Below are 15,943 nucleotides of genomic sequence, written 5' to 3' on the forward strand. Positions count from 1 at the left end.
TAGTTATATTCTTGTATATAGGAGCAGTATCATAGTAGTTCTATTCTTGTATATAGGAGCGGTATTATAGTAGTTATATTCTTGTACATAGGAGCAGTATTATAGTAGTAATATTCTTGTATATAGGAGCAGTATTATAGTAGTTATATTCTTGTAGATAGGAGGAGTATTATAGTAGTTATATTCTTGTATATAGGAGGCAGGATTATAGTAGTTATGTTCTTGTATATAGGAGGCAGTATTATAGTAGTTATATTCTTGTAGATAGGAGGAGTATTATAGTAGTTATATTCTTGTATATAGGAGGCATGATTATAGTAGTTATATTCGTGTATATACGAGCAGTATTATAGTAGCTATATTCTTGTTTATAGGAGACAGTATTATAGTAGTTATATTCTGGTACATAGGAGGTAGTATTATAGTAGTTATATTCTTGTTATATAGGAGTAGAGATGAGCGAACTTTTCAAAAATTCGATTTGGCCGATTCGCCGAATTTTCCCGAAAAGTTAGTTTTGATCCGAATTTATTTGCGGCGAATCGATGTTAAAAAAAGGCTATTTCTAGCCTACATACAGCCTCTATAGGGGTATATAACACTTTGCTGTTTCCTAAAACGCATATGGAGTGTGCTGGGGTAGTGAAATAATACTGTTATTCAGAATAACATTCAGATTACCAGCATCGCTCTTAGAATCACTGCCGCACAGCAGCACAATGACAGAGCCTGGTGGTGGCATCAGTGTCAGGAGACCATATAGTGACTGAATGACATAGCGTGGACATGTTGGCAGCAAGAGGAGACCATTTAGTGGCTGAATGGCACAGCGTGGAGTTGGCTGATGCACTAGTACACTACACACCAGGGCTTCACAATCCCCCCCAAAAAAACAACACAATATATGAAATTTTTGACAAAAATTTCTCATTGGTAGCACCCACTATCCAAAAATTAGAAATTTCCAGACCCAGGCCCCACTACCGCTGCATCAGTAACCCATATATTGCCTGCAGGACACAGCCTGGAGTTGGATGCAAGAGTACACACCAGGGCTTCACAACCCCCCCCCAAAAAACAACACAATATATGACATTTTTGACAAAAATTTCTCATTGGTAGCACCCACTATCCAAAAATTAGAAATTTCCAGACCCAGGCCCCACTACCGCTGCATCAGTAACCCATATATTGCCTGCATGACACAGCCTGGAGTTGGCTTATGCAAGAGTACACATCAGGGCTTCACAATCCCCCCCCAATAAAATAACACAATATATGACATTTTTGTCAAACATTTCTCATTGGTAGCACCCGCTATCCAAAAATCTGAAATTTACAGACCCAGCCCCCTCCTCTGCGGCATCAGGAACCCATATATTGCTTGAAGGACACAGCCTGGAGTTGGCTGATGCACCAGTACACACCCGGGCTTCACAATCCCCTCCAAAAAACAACAACATTTTAGAAATGTTTTAAAGAAATACCTTTGTGTAAGAACAAGTGCATATCCAACAGTTCACAAGACTCTATAATGCAGGACGGTGGACCACCCAAAGACATTCTTCTCAAAAATAATAAAACCACACAATGTTTGAAATTTTTTTACTAAAACTAATTCAATATGTTTGTAAGCGCATCTGTCTCCAAAAGATCAGCTCACCAAAGGACTTTTTTCGCCCAAAATGATGAATCAGAGTTAATCCCTGTCCGTATTTATTTATTTTTTTTAATTTTCACTAAAAAATCACACGCAACAAGTGTTCCGATTCTGGAAAATTAAATTTTATTACTGATAAAATTATCAGTAAATAAAAAAAAAACACTACCCAAGAGTGTTTAATTACCCCATACATTGCACCAGGAGCAGTCAAGAGTAGGCCTCAGCAGTACCCAAGAGGCTTTAATAACCCCCTACCTTTGCACGATGAATTGCGAGATCGAGCAATGCCAGGTGTGTTATGCCCTATGACTTCCAGGGCCGCAGGCGCGCTCCACTGAACGGAATAGCGTGTCTCTATCTTTCATCGACCGGTGCTGGTAACCCGCTAACTCCCGGAAAGGTAAGCTGCCGCTAAGCAGGTGGTCTCCCCCGGGCACGTTTGGCTCCAGAATTTCCACTACTGCCACATCACGCTGACTGCCAACCGTGCTACCGCCTTGCTGACTCAAGGGCAACCTGCAACTCTCTTCTCCCGGTGATGAACCCCCTTCTCCTGAGATCGAGCAATAACAGGTGTGTTATGCCCTCAGATGTTCGGGGCCACAGGCGCGCTCCACTGAACGGATTAGGGTGTGTCCATCTTTTTTGTAGCACCCGCAATCCAAAAATGTTTAATTCCCAGACCCAGGCCCCACCTCTGCGGCATCAGGAACCCATTTATTGCCTGAAGGACACCTGGAGTTGGCTGATGCACCAGTACACACAGGGCTTCACAATCCGCCCCAAAATCAACAAAATTGTATACATTTTTTTTTTTATTTACAACTTTGTGTAAGCACAAGCGCATATCCAACATTTCAGAAGACTCTATAAGGCAGGACAGAGGACCACCCAAAGACTTTCTTCTCAAAAATTATGAACCACACAATTCTTGAATTTTTTTTTTTAAATTGAAATTCCTAGACCCAGGCCCCACCTCAGCTGCATCAGTAACCCATAGATTGCCTGAAAGACACAGCCTGGAGTTGACTGATGCACGAGTACACACCCGGGCTTCACAATCCACCCAAAAAAAACGCTTTTTTTTTTAAAATTGTTTGACAAAATACCTTTTTGTTAAAACAAGCGCATATACAGCAGTTCAGAAGACTCTATAATGCAGGACGGTGGACCACACAAAGACAGTCTTCTATAATATAATAAACCACACAATATGTTCAATTTTTTTTAAATAATTGAAATTCCAAGACCAAGGCCCCACCTCTGCTGCATCAGTAACCCATATATTGCCTAATGGACACAGACTGGAGTTGACTGATGCATGAGTACACACCCATCACCCGGGCTTCACAATCCACCCCAAAAAAATGCAAAATGTTAACGAAATTGTCGGACAAAATAACAAGCGCATATACAGCAGTTCAGAAGACTCTATAATGCAGGATGGTGGACCACCCAAAGACATTCTTCTCAAAAGTAATAAACCACACAATGTTTGAAATTTGGTTAAAAAAATGATTACATGTGTGTATGTGCATCTGTCTCCAAAAAATCAGATGGCAAAAGGATTCTATTCGCCAAAAATGATTAAGCAGAGTTAATCCCTCTCCATTAATTTTTTTTTCATTAAAAAATCACACGCAACAAGCGTTCCGTTGTATAACCGTTAGCATTCTGCAAAATTCAATTTTATTACTGATAAAATTGCGAGATCGAGCAATAACAGGTGTGTTATGGCCTCAGATGTCCTGGGCCGCACTAGCGCTCCACTGAACGGATTAGCGTCTCTCTATCTTTCAAGGACAGATGCGTGTTGCACGCTGAAACCAGTTTGTGATAGGGATCTGTGATTGCAATTATTTAATCTTAAAATGAGGAATTACCAGTAAATGAGGGTCATAAACTGGCGTTTATTAAGTCCCTGCCCTTCGTACACACAGCCCGTCGCTATAAGCGATTGGATTAGTTAGTGAGTTGGTTAGTGAGGTCCTCGGATCGGCCCAGGTGGGGTAGGAGAAGGCCCTGGCAGAGCACCGAGAATTTAACGATCATTGTTGAAATTAGCATTAAGCATGTGTTTAGCTTTTGCTAAACATCCAAAAATTTAAGGCTCAAGGCCAGAGGCACCAGGGAGGCAAGTAGTTTGTGAAAGACACAGAATGAGTGTGGAGCAGTCATTCGCAGTACCCAAGAGGGTTTCATAGCCCCTTACATTTAAAGATCAATGTTGACATTTGCATTAAGCATGTATTTAGCTACTGCTAAACTTCAAAAAATTATAGGCCCAAGGCCAGAAGCTTCAATTTTCCCCATATTAGGAGCATAGTTGTCCCCCAGATTAGGCAGCATAGATGTCCCCCAGATTAGTACCATAGTTGTCTCCCAGATTAGGCAGCATAGATGTCACCCAGATTAGGCAGCATAGATGTCACCCAGATTAGGCAGCATAGATGTCCCACAGATTAGGAGCATACTTGTCCCCCAGATTAGGCAGCATAGATGTCCCTCAGATTAGGCAGCATAGTTGTCCCCCAATCAGCGCGGGACGGTCAGAGCCAATCAAAGGGCCGAATGTGTCTAGCGGGCCGTACAATCCCCAGGTCTGCCCCAGAGGGTTTCATAACAAACCACAATAGATAAAATTTTGTTGTAGGAGCATGGTCAATCTACTCAGACCCATCTGTCATTGGTGGCTGGAAATCCTGGCTGATCCATCCCTGATTCATCTTGACAAACGTCAGTCTCGCCACATTTTTAGTGGACAGACGAGTTCGCCTTGGGGTGACTATGGCCCCGGCCGCACTAAACACCCGCTCTGATGGCACACTACTGGCCGGGCAGGACAGCTTTTCCAGGGCAAACTCCGCTAGTTGCGGCCATAAATCGAGTTTGGCTGCCCAGAAGTCCAGGGTCATGTCGAGGTAAGCAATCACCTGCTGGTTCAGGTCTTGCTCCATGTCCACCTGCTGCTGATGAGTAGCTTCACTATGCGGCTGAAGGAAGCTACTCATCAGTGACTGTAGACTTTGGCTGCTGCTGATTGAGCCGGTGCTGCTCCTGCCACCCCTCCCCTCCCCAGCAGCCATGGCAGAGGGCCCCCCGAGTCAGACCTGTGAGTGGATGGACCATGTGGCCAACCGACTACGTAGAAGCTCCCTGAATTAGGTCAGCTTGTCCTCCCTCTCAGTGGGTGTAAAAAAGGCTCCTGTCCAATGACCAGAAACACCGGCCATCTCATCCACCGTAAACTGTGCTCCGCTCTGCCCCTCATCATCCTCCTCCAGTTCATCCCCCACAGGACTCATGTAGCCTTCTGATGTAGGTGCAACATCTCCATTGCCGTGACCAGCCATGTTTTCAATAATTTTTTGGAGTAAATGTAGGAGTGGAATTACGTCGTTCATGGCGTAATTCGAGTGACTAACAAAAAATGTGGCATCCTCAAAGGGCCTCAGCAAACGGCAGGTGTCACGTATGAGCTGCCACTCATTCACATTGAAGTTACACAGGGGAGTACTCCTATCTGCTTGTATCATCAAAAAATCTGTGATGGCTTTTCTTTGTTCGTATAGTCTGTCCAACATATGGAGGGTGGAATTCCAACGTGTGGCAATGTCACAAATGAGACTATGTTGTGGGATACCGTTCTGACGCTGCAGCTCAAGCAAAGTGTGCTTGGCGGTGTATGAGTGGCTGAAGTGCATGCACAGTTTACTTGCCATTGTCAGGACGTCTTGCAAATGGGGTGAAGACTTGATGAACTTCTTGACAACCAGATTCAACACGTGTGCCATGCAGGGCCACAATGTTCTTCCCATTGTCGGTCACCATGGTTCCCATTTCCAGATTTCGTGGAGTAAGCCATACTCGGATTTCTTCCCTAATGAACTTCAGCAGTTCCTCCCCTGTGTGACTCCGTTCGCCAAGGCAAACCATGTGAAGGACGACTTGACACCGCTGTGCCCTACACACGTGGTACGATGAAGGGCCACCGAGATTTGGATGTGCAGTGGAGGCCGAGGACACAGGGGAGGAGGAGGAGTAGGCACACACTGTAAAAGGACCAACTGCCTGGGAGCGAGAGCGTGGAGGAGGAAGCGGTGTGACCTGTCCAAGTTGCTGTTGTGGCTGTGCAGGAACAACATTTACCCAGTGGGTCGTAAAAGACATGTATTGTCCCTGCCCGTAGTTACAGCTCCACACGTTGGCGCTGCCGTGCACTTTTGAACTCACCGACACTCTCAAGGACTGGCCCACCTTCTCTTGTACAAACTTATGCAGGGCTGGTACTGCCTTCTTCGCAAACAAATGACAGCTTGGGACTCTCCACCTCGGCTCGGCACAAGCCATCAATTCCCTGAAAGCTGCAGAGTCCACCAGTTGGAAAGGGAGGGACTGCAACACCAGCAACTTGGAAAGGAGCACATTCAACTTCTGCACCGTTGGATGAGTGGGTACTTACTGTTGTCTCTTGGATATGGCTTCGCCGATCGATTGTTGGCGGAATGACTGACTACGAGCGGAGGAAGCAGGAGCGCAAGAAGGATGGTTTGACACAATGCTCCCTTTGGCTGAGGTGGTGGAGCCTTGGCTGGATGACAGAGGGAGCGGATGGCCACTGGGTGATGCGGCAGGCTGGACCACTACCACAGAGCCACGGTTATCCCAGGCCGCTTTATGGTGGCGAATCATGTGTTGATGCAGGGCCATGGTGCCGAGATTGGGACCCTGGCCATGCTTCACTTTCTGCCGACAGATTTTGCATGTGACTACGCTAAGGTCCTCCGGATTCTTTATGAAGAACAACCACACCGCAGAGTAGCTGATTTTCCCACCTGTAGTTCACTCTATTTCACTGCTATTGGCGCCGTCTCCAGGAACCAATGTTCCACTACCTCCCTGAATGGTAGCTTGCCGCGAAGCAGGTGGTCTCCCCCTGGCACGTTTGGCTCCTGAATTTCCACTACTGCCACCACCACGCTGATTGCCAACCGTGCTACCGCCTTGCTGCCTCATAGACATAGAGCAAATCTCTTCTCCTGATGATGATGATGAAGCCCCGGCTTCTGCACCCGGCTCCCAATTGCGATCGGCTTCATCATCATCAAAAGATGTGTGCACGTCACTGATGTCCTCCTCGTGTTCCACTACAGTGTCTGCCTCAGGACCCTGAGCAATTGAAACACCGCCTCCCACGTCACTCTCCACATCACTACTTGGCCGCCTTGCGGAGCAAGGGACGCATGTCTCCTCACATTCTTGGCTGCCCATTAGATGCTGAATGTCCTCTATTACATCGTCCTCACTAAATAGTGGCGCTGAACCCAAAGCATGAGATACTTCTTGTGGAGAGGGAACAGCATAGAACAAAGGCAATGGGATTACAGGGACTGCTCCCGGGCCATGCCAACTGAGGGTTGTGTCTGAGGAATCCACCGACTCTTGACTGGGGTTGTCAGATGTCGCTTGTGATGATGGGGATGAGTGTGCAAACCAATTGACGAGGAGAGATGGGTCGACGACACGACCGCTGGGTGTTAACGGGAGCTCAGGCCTATTGCTGCGACTCCTGCTGCCACTCGCCCCAAGTCTGCTGCCAACGCTGCGTGACGTATGTAGGCCTCTGCCCCTTCTCTGTGCACGTCCTGGCACTTCCCTGCCTGACATACTTACTGCGTTTATGAGGGTATAGAACAGCAGCAGGCGATTACTTACGGCTGTCCTTTCAAAGTATATAGGCCCTAGACAGAATAACAGTTACTAAATAGTACACTCCTTTGTTGTATGTATGCCCTTTGCACTGATGAGCGCACTGTTAAGCGTATTTATACGCAGAAAAAAACTATTTTTTTGTTGTATACACCAGCCAGTGTATACTAATGCGTGGAGTAGCACTGAATAAAGCACCGAGACAGAAATACAGGTACTAAATAGTACACTACTTGGTTGTATGTAGGCCCTTTGCAATGATGAGCGCACTGTTAAGTGTATTTTTACGCAGGAAAACCTTTTTTTTTCTTTAATACACCGGCAAGTGTATAACGTGTGGTATAACACTGAATTTAGCACAGAGACAGAAAAAAAGGTGGTATATGGTACGCTATTTGCTTGTATTTAGGCCCTTTGCAATGATAAGGCCACTGAAAAAGCGTATTTGTACTCAGGAAAAAAAAAATTATTTAATACACCGGCAGGTGTATAACGTGTGGTATAACACTGAATTTAGCACAGAGACAAAGTAACAGGTGAAAAATGGTAAAAAGGCACTAAAGTCCACACTAACATGACTTATTTCTGAACAGCAGCAGGACCCAACAGTGCAGCACCACCCAAAAAAAATAATCCAGGGATTAAACCCTAAATTGCACTCTGTCACACAATTCTGAGCAGCAGAAGATTTGTGGAGCAAATAAAAATAAACTCAATTGGGCTGAGAAATGAGGAGATAAGATGGTTGATAAAGTTCAGGCAGCTTGGAGATCTGTATGAGGCAGCTGACAGCTATCTGCCCCTCTCTGCTGCAATGCTCAATAACGTGAATAGGAGGTTTAGCAATCAATGATCCTTCTCAGAGTAACAGCACAGCACTCTGCACTCCTGCCTTTCCCTAATGCTGATGTGACTAGCAGTTGCAGTGTAACGCTGTGGTATGAGCTATTCACACACACACGCAGTCCCGTCCTCTCCATCTGAGTGCATAGATGAAATGAAGTGAGACAAGATGGCCGCCGATTATAAAGGGGCTGTGACATCACAGGGGTCAGTGAACACTGATAGGCTGCATCTCACATGTGGTTCTGGGTCAGCCTGCCTACCTTCATTCCCGCCGCTTTTTCCCGCCCTCCCACAATCCCCTGCCCCATGTACTCACATGTGGATCCGCCATCTTAGCTCTACAATAGCCTGGAATGCTGTAAAATGGAGTTTAATGAAGCGATTCGTGCGATAGAATCACAATCACGGCGATATTTGTATTCGTTGTGAATCGAATTTTTCATGAAATTCCTAACGAATTCGGGTTCGTCAAGTTAGATTCGCTCATCTCTAATTGTGTGCAATCCTCTAGATGGCATTCATCAAAAAACTCCTTCACTTCCTCTCTACCTGTTTTGAAGAGGTTAATTTCAGTGTCTCCTGATCCTGAAGCCTCCATGTCCTCAATTTATTGGGGAATGGATTGAGGTCGGTACAGCTGCAAATGTATTACCTTTTTGATTCTGTAAATGTGCTCAACTCAAATAAATAGTCATGCAAGTAAACCAAACAGAAGGAGGAATGGCACTGTTATATGCAATCCCACCAGGTAATGGTATACAAGTATATGTGAGACCGGGCTATGGAGAGCTGGCTGTGTCCATGTGCAAATATTGGGAGGTGCTGGTATTAGAAAGTAAATTATAAGTCCATGGAGGTATCAGAAAAAACTGCAGTCACTCGCTGTAGATGCTGAAAACTTGTACTTTTATTCCATGATCTTCCATACGATCAGGGCAGGTGGGGGACGTGGAGGAGCAAATAAAGAGGATGCAACTAGTTTCGGGCCCTAAAGCGCTTTTTCAAACTAACACACTGCGCCTGGGAGGAGGGAGGAGGAATTTCACATATCCAGCGCTGCTGACATAACAAGTGCAAATTAGGTATGATTAAAACACATGAGTAAATGTCGAAAGCTTCTGAAAAAAATAACGAGAAAAAAATAAGAGAAAAAAGCAAGAAAAGGTTGAGAGAGAGAGAGAGAGAGAGAGAGAGAGAGAGAGAGAGAGAGAGAGAGAGAGAGAGAGAGGGAGAGAAGAAAAAGAGCAAAGAATAACAGCATATTTTTGTAATGGACATGTATTATATCACCACACAGAAAAAGAAAAGAACATTTTTTGGTAAATTTTTTCTGTCCCATTTTTACCCTTCATTCAGACCCAAGTCTTTGAGCGCTCGGATTATCCAACATTCTTCACAGCAAAACAGGGTTCTGTGGTGATCAAAGCCTGGTAGGTTTTCTTTCACTCTTTGTATTCCGGAGAATTGTAGGACTTCTACGTTACCTCCATGAACTGATCTAACATGTTCAATAAGATTCATGCATCCATGGCCAGTGTGAATGGATCGCCGATGCTCGCAGAAGATTTTTAAGGGGACGTATAATGAATCCAATAAAAAAGTTCTTACAGGGGCAGACTACCGCATAGACAACGTACTCTGTCCGACAGCAGACAAAATCTTTTACCTGGACATCAGTACCCCCAAGGGAATAGTATTTTTTGGGGGTATGAAGAACTTGCAGTGTGAACAGTGGCCGCATCTAAAATTGCCAACTGGGACAGAGGAGGACAGCCAGTGTGTTATGGTAATTTTTCATATGGTCTATTAATTTTGCCGAACTCAGTCCTGTTTTTAGTGATTGCTTATGTTCTCTAAATCTTTAAAAAAAAATACACTTTTTTGTAGAGCCAATATAGTTTTTAACTACTATAATATTGCCACCTGTGTAGAAGAATAAAGCTATTATAATACTGCTACTATGTACAAGAATATAACCAATATAATATTGCTCTCTATGTACAAGAATATAACTACTAGAATACTGCAAGAGTGAGTCCCTAACTTAACTCTGGCTTAACACCTCCGTGACACCAAGCCCCCAGCTCAGGGCCACACCACCCCAATGACAAAGTATCACAGCAACAATGGCCGCCACATAGAACCACACTAGTGGGAACACCTACCATGTGCTTCCTGCCAGAGGGCTAGGAGAATGCTAGGAGGAAACCCATAAGCATTCTGCTGCTAATTAAAAATGCCTCGCCCCTAGGCGAGTGGGCTTGTACTTTTTGATCAAAATGTATACTAACAATTTGTTAGTTTTTGAAATTATGCTGAGAAGCAAGTAGATCAAAATACAAATGGTGGATTTGCGGCTGTGTTTCTGTATCTCTATAACTACTGTCACGATTCGGCTGGCAGGAGGTGGATCCTCTGTGCCAGAGAGGTATTGGCGTGGACCGTGCTAGTGGACCGGTTCTAAGTTACTACTGGTATTCACCAGAGCCCGCCGCAAAGCGGGATGGTCTTGCAGCGGCGGTAGTAACCAGGTCGTATCCACTAGCAACGGCTCAACCTCTCTGACTGCTGAAGATAGGCGCGGTACAAGGGAGTAGACAAGAGCAAGGTCGGACGTAGCAGAAGGTCGGGGCAGGCAGCAAGGATCGTAGTCAGGGGCAACGGCAGGAGGTCTGGAACACAGGCTAGGAACACACAAGGAAACGCTTTCACTGGCACAATGGCAACAAGATCCGGCGAGGGAGTGCAGGGGAAGTGAGGTATACATAGGGAGTGCACAGGTGAACACACTAATTAGGCCAACTGCGCCAATCAGTGGCGCAGTGGCCCTTTAAATCGCAGAGACCCGGCGCGCGCGCGCCCTAGGGAGCGGGGCCGCGCGCGCCGGGACAGGACCGACAGAGAGCGAGTCAGGTACGGGAGCCGGGGTGCGCATCGCGAGCGGGCGCCACCCGCATTGCGAATCGCATCCCGGCTGGGGGCGGTATCGCAGCGCACCCGGTCAGTAGATCTGACCGGGGCGCTGCAGTTGTGAGGATGTTGCGAGCGCTCCGGGGAGGAGCGGGGACCCGGAGCGCTCGGCGTAACAGTACCCCCCCCTTGGGTCTCCCCCTCTTCTTGGAGCCTGAGAACCTGAGGACCAGACTTTTGTCTAAGATGTTGTCCTCAGGTTCCCAGGATCTCTCTTCAGGACCACAGCCCTCCCAATCAACCAAAAAATTTTTTTTCCCTCTGACCGTCTTGGAGGCCAGTATCTCCTTCACGGAGAAGATGTCAGAAGAACCGGAAACAGGAGTGGGAGAAACAAGTTTGGGAGAGAAACGGTTGATGATGAGTGGTTTAAGGAGAGAGACATGAAAGGCATTGGGAATACGAAGAGAAGGAGGAAGAAGAAGTTTGTAAGAGACAGGATTAATCTGGCACAAGACTTTGAAAGGACCAAGATAGCGTGGTCCCAGTTTGTAACTGGGGACACGAAAGCGGACATACCTTGTCTCCGGGAGCAAAAATGGGGGAAGCTCTCCTTTTCTTATCGACAAACCTTTTCATGCGAAATGAAGCCTGTAAAAGAGAATTTTGGGTCTCTTTCCATATGGTGGAAAGATCACGAGTCACTTCATCCACAGCGGGCAAACCAGAGGGCAAGGGAATAGGGAGGGGGGGAAGAGGGTGACGGCCGTACACCACGAAAAATGGGGATTTAGCAGAAGATTCAGAGACTCTGAAGTTGTACGAGAATTCGGCCCATGGTAGAAGATCTGCCCAGTCATCCTGGCGGGAGGAAACAAAATGCCGTAAATAGTCACCCAGGACCTGGTTAATTCTTTCTACTTGCCCATTGGATTGAGGATGATAAGCAGAAGAGAAGTTTAATTTAATCTTGAGTTGTTTACAGAGAGCCCTCCAGAATTTTGACACGAATTGGACGCCTCTATCCGAGAAGATCTGCGTGGGCAAACCGTGAAGACGAAAAATGTGTACAAAAAATTGTTTTGCCAACTGAGGCGCTGAAGGAAGACCAGGAAGAGGAATAAAATGTGCCATCTTGGAAAATCGATCAACGACCACCCAAACAACAGTGTTGCCACGGGATGGGGGTAGGTCTGTAATAAAGTCCATACCAATCAGAGACCAAGGCTGTTCGGGGACAGGCAGAGGATGAAGGAGACCAGCAGGCTTCTGGCGAGGAGTCTTATCCCGGGCACAGACAGTACAGGCCCGCACAAAATCAACGACATCCGTCTCCAGAGTCGGCCACCAATAGAAACGAGAGATGAGTTGCAAGGACTTTTTGATGCCCGCATGGCCTGCGAGGTGGGAGGAGTGACCCCATTTGAGAATCCCGAGACGTTGGCGTGGAGAAACGAAGGTCTTCCCTGGAGGAGTTTGCCTGATGGAGGCTGGAGAAGTGGAGATCAGACAGTCAGGAGGAATGATGTGTTGCGGAGAGACCTCTACTTCCGAGGCATCCGAGGAACGAGAGAGAGCATCGGCCCTAATGTTCTTGTCGGCAGGGCGAAAATGAATTTCAAAGTTAAAACGGGCAAAGAACAACGACCACCTGGCCTGGCGAGGATTCAGCCGTTGGGCAGACTGGAGATAGGAGAGATTCTTGTGATCGGTGTAAATGATAACTGGAAATTTTGATCCCTCCAGCAGATGCCTCCATTCCTCAAGTGCCAATTTAATGGCCAGTAGTTCTCGATCCCCGATGGAGTAGTTCCTCTCTGCCGGAGAGAAGGTCCTAGAAAAAAACCCACAAGTAACAGCATGCCCGGAAGAATTTTTTTGTAGAAGGACCGCTCCAGCTCCCACTGAGGAGGCATCAACCTCCAATAGGAAGGGTTTAGATGGGTCAGGTCTGGAGAGCACGGGAGCAGAAGAAAAGGCAGACTTGAGCCGTTTAAATGCGTCTTCCGCTTGGGGAGACCAGGACTTAGGATTGGCATTCTTCTTGGTTAAAGCCACGATAGGAGCCACAATAGTGGAAAAATGTGGAATAAATTGTCTGTAATAATTGGCGAACCCCAAAAAACGTTGGATAGCACGGAGTCCGGAGGGGCGTGGCCAATCTAAAACGGCAGAGAGTTTATCTGGGTCCATTTGTAGTCCCTGGCCAGAGACCAAGTATCCTAGGAAAGGAAGAGATTGACATTCAAACAGACATTTCTCCATTTTGCCATAAAGTTGATTGTCTCGAAGTCTCTGAAGAACCATGCGGACATGCTGGCGGTGTTCTTCTAAGTTGGCAGAAAAAATCAGAATATCGTCCAGATACACAACAACACAGGAATATAAGAGATCACGAAAAATTTCATTAACAAAGTCTTGGAAGACGGCAGGGGCGTTGCACAGGCCAAAGGGCATGACCAGATACTCAAAGTGTCCATCTCTGGTGTTAAATGCAGTTTTCCATTCGTCCCCCTCCCTGATGCGGATGAGATTATAAGCACCTCTTAAGTCCAGTTTGGTAAAGATGTGGGCACCTTGAAGGCGATCAAAGAGTTCTGAGATAAGAGGTAGGGGGTAGCGGTTCTTTACCGTGATTTTATTAAGTCCGCGGTAATCAATCAAAGGACGTAGGGAGCCATCTTTTTTGGACACAAAGAAAAATCCAGCTCCGGCAGGAGAGGAGGATTTGCGGATAAACCCCTTTTTTAAATTTTCCTGGATGTATTCAGACATAGCAAGAGTCTCTGGGGCGGACAGAGGATAAATTCTGCCCCGGGGTGGAGTAGTGCCCGGGAGGAGGTCAATAGGACAGTCATAAGGCCTGTGAGGAGGTAAAGTCTCAGCTTGCTTTTTGCAAAATACGTCAGCATAGTCCATATAAGCCTTAGGGAGACCGGTTACAGGGGGAACCACAGGGTCACGGCAGGGAGTACTGGGAACTGGTTTAAGACAGTCCTTGAAACAAGAAGTACCCCAGCTCTTGATCTCTTTTGTGGACCAATCAAGGGTTGGGGAATGGCGTTGAAGCCACGGTAGTCCAAGGAGAATTTCGGAAGTGCAATTGGAGAGGACCAAAAACTCAATTTTTTCGTGATGAGGTCCGATGCACATTAGGAGGGGTTCCGTGCGGTAACGCACGGTACAGTCCAATCTTTCATTGTTAACACAATTGATGTAGAGGGGTCTGGCGAGACTGGTCACCGGGATGTTGAACCTTTTGATGAGAGAGGCCAAAATAAAATTTCCTGCAGATCCGGAATCCAAGAAGGCCATAGTAGAGAAGGAGAAGGTAGAGGCAGATATCCGCACAGGCACAGTAAGGCGTGGAGAAGCAGAGTTGACATCAAGAACTGTCTCACCTTTGTGCGGAGTCAGCGTACGTCTTTCCAGGCGGGGAGGACGGATAGAAAAATCCTTCAGGAAGTGTTCGGTACCGGCACAGTACAGGAAAAGATTCTCCATGCGGCGTCGTGTCCTCTCTTGAGGTGTCAAGCGAGACCGGTCAACTTGCATAGCCTCCACGGCGGGAGGCACAGGAACGGATTGCAGAGGAGCAGAGGAGAGAGGAGCCGAGGAGAAAAAACGCCTCGTGCGAACAAAGTCCATATCCTGGCGGAGCTCCTGACGCCTTTCGGAAAAACGCATGTCAATGCGAGTGGCTAGATGAATGAGTTCATGCAGGTTAGCAGGAGTTTCTCGTGCGGCCAGAACATCTTTAATGTTGCTGGATAGGCCTTTTTTAAAGGTCGCGCAGAGGGCCTCATTATTCCAGGATAATTCAGAAGCAAGAGTACGGAATTGGATGGCGTACTCGCCAACGGAAGAATTACCCTGGACCAGGTTCAGCAGGGCAGTCTCAGCAGAAGAGGCTCGGGCAGGTTCCTCAAAGACACTTCGAATTTCCGAGAAGAAGGAGTGTACAGAGGCAGTGACGGGGTCATTGCGGTCCCAGAGCGGTGTGGCCCATGACAGAGCTTTCCCAGACAGAAGGCTGACTATGAAAGCCACCTTAGACCTTTCAGTAGGAAACTGGTCCGACATCATCTCCAAGTGCAGGGAACATTGTGAAAGAAAGCCACGGCAAAACTTAGAGTCCCCATCAAATTTATCCGGCAAGGATAGTCGTAGGCCGGAAGCGGCCACTCGCTGCGGAGGAGGTGCAGGAGCTGGCGGAGGAGATGATTGCTGAAGCTGTGGTAGTAGCTGCTGTAGCATCACGGTCAGTTGAGACAGCTGGTGGCCTTGTTGCGCTATCTGTTGCGACTGCTGGGCGACCACCGTGGTGAGGTCGGCGACAACTGGCAGTGGAACTTCAGCGGGATCCATGGCCGGATCTACTGTCACGATTCGGCTGGCAGGAGGTGGATCCTCTGTGCCAGAGAGGGATTGGCGTGGACCGTGCTAGTGGACCGGTTCTAAGTTACTACTGGTATTCACCAGAGCCCGCCGCAAAGCGGGATGGTCTTGCAGCGGCGGTAGTAACCAGGTCGTATCCACTAGCAACGGCTCAACCTCTCTGACTGCTGAAGATAGGCGCGGTACAAGGGAGTAGACAAGAGCAAGGTCGGACGTAGCAGAAGGTCGGGGCAGGCAGCAAGGATCGTAGTCAGGTGCAACGGCAGGAGGTCTGGAACACAGGCTAGGAACACACAAGGAAACGCTTTCACTGGCACAATGGCAACAAGATCCGGCGAGGGAGTGCAGGGGAAGTGAGGTATACATAGGGAGTGCACAGGTGAACACACTAATTAGGCCAACTGCGCCAATCAATGG

At 47.2% G+C, this 15,943-nt stretch overlaps 1 protein-coding gene across 1 annotated transcript in view; it reads right to left on the reverse strand.

The window, feature by feature from the left end:
* Positions 1–15,943, reverse strand: part of LOC130361218 (cytochrome P450 2K1-like) — a 221,263-nt gene that overhangs the window by 25,003 nt on the left and 180,317 nt on the right. The window lies entirely within an intron of this gene.

This window comes from Hyla sarda, chromosome 3 (genome assembly GCF_029499605.1).
Source record: "Hyla sarda isolate aHylSar1 chromosome 3, aHylSar1.hap1, whole genome shotgun sequence".
Classification (NCBI taxonomy): domain Eukaryota; kingdom Metazoa; phylum Chordata; class Amphibia; order Anura; family Hylidae; genus Hyla; species Hyla sarda.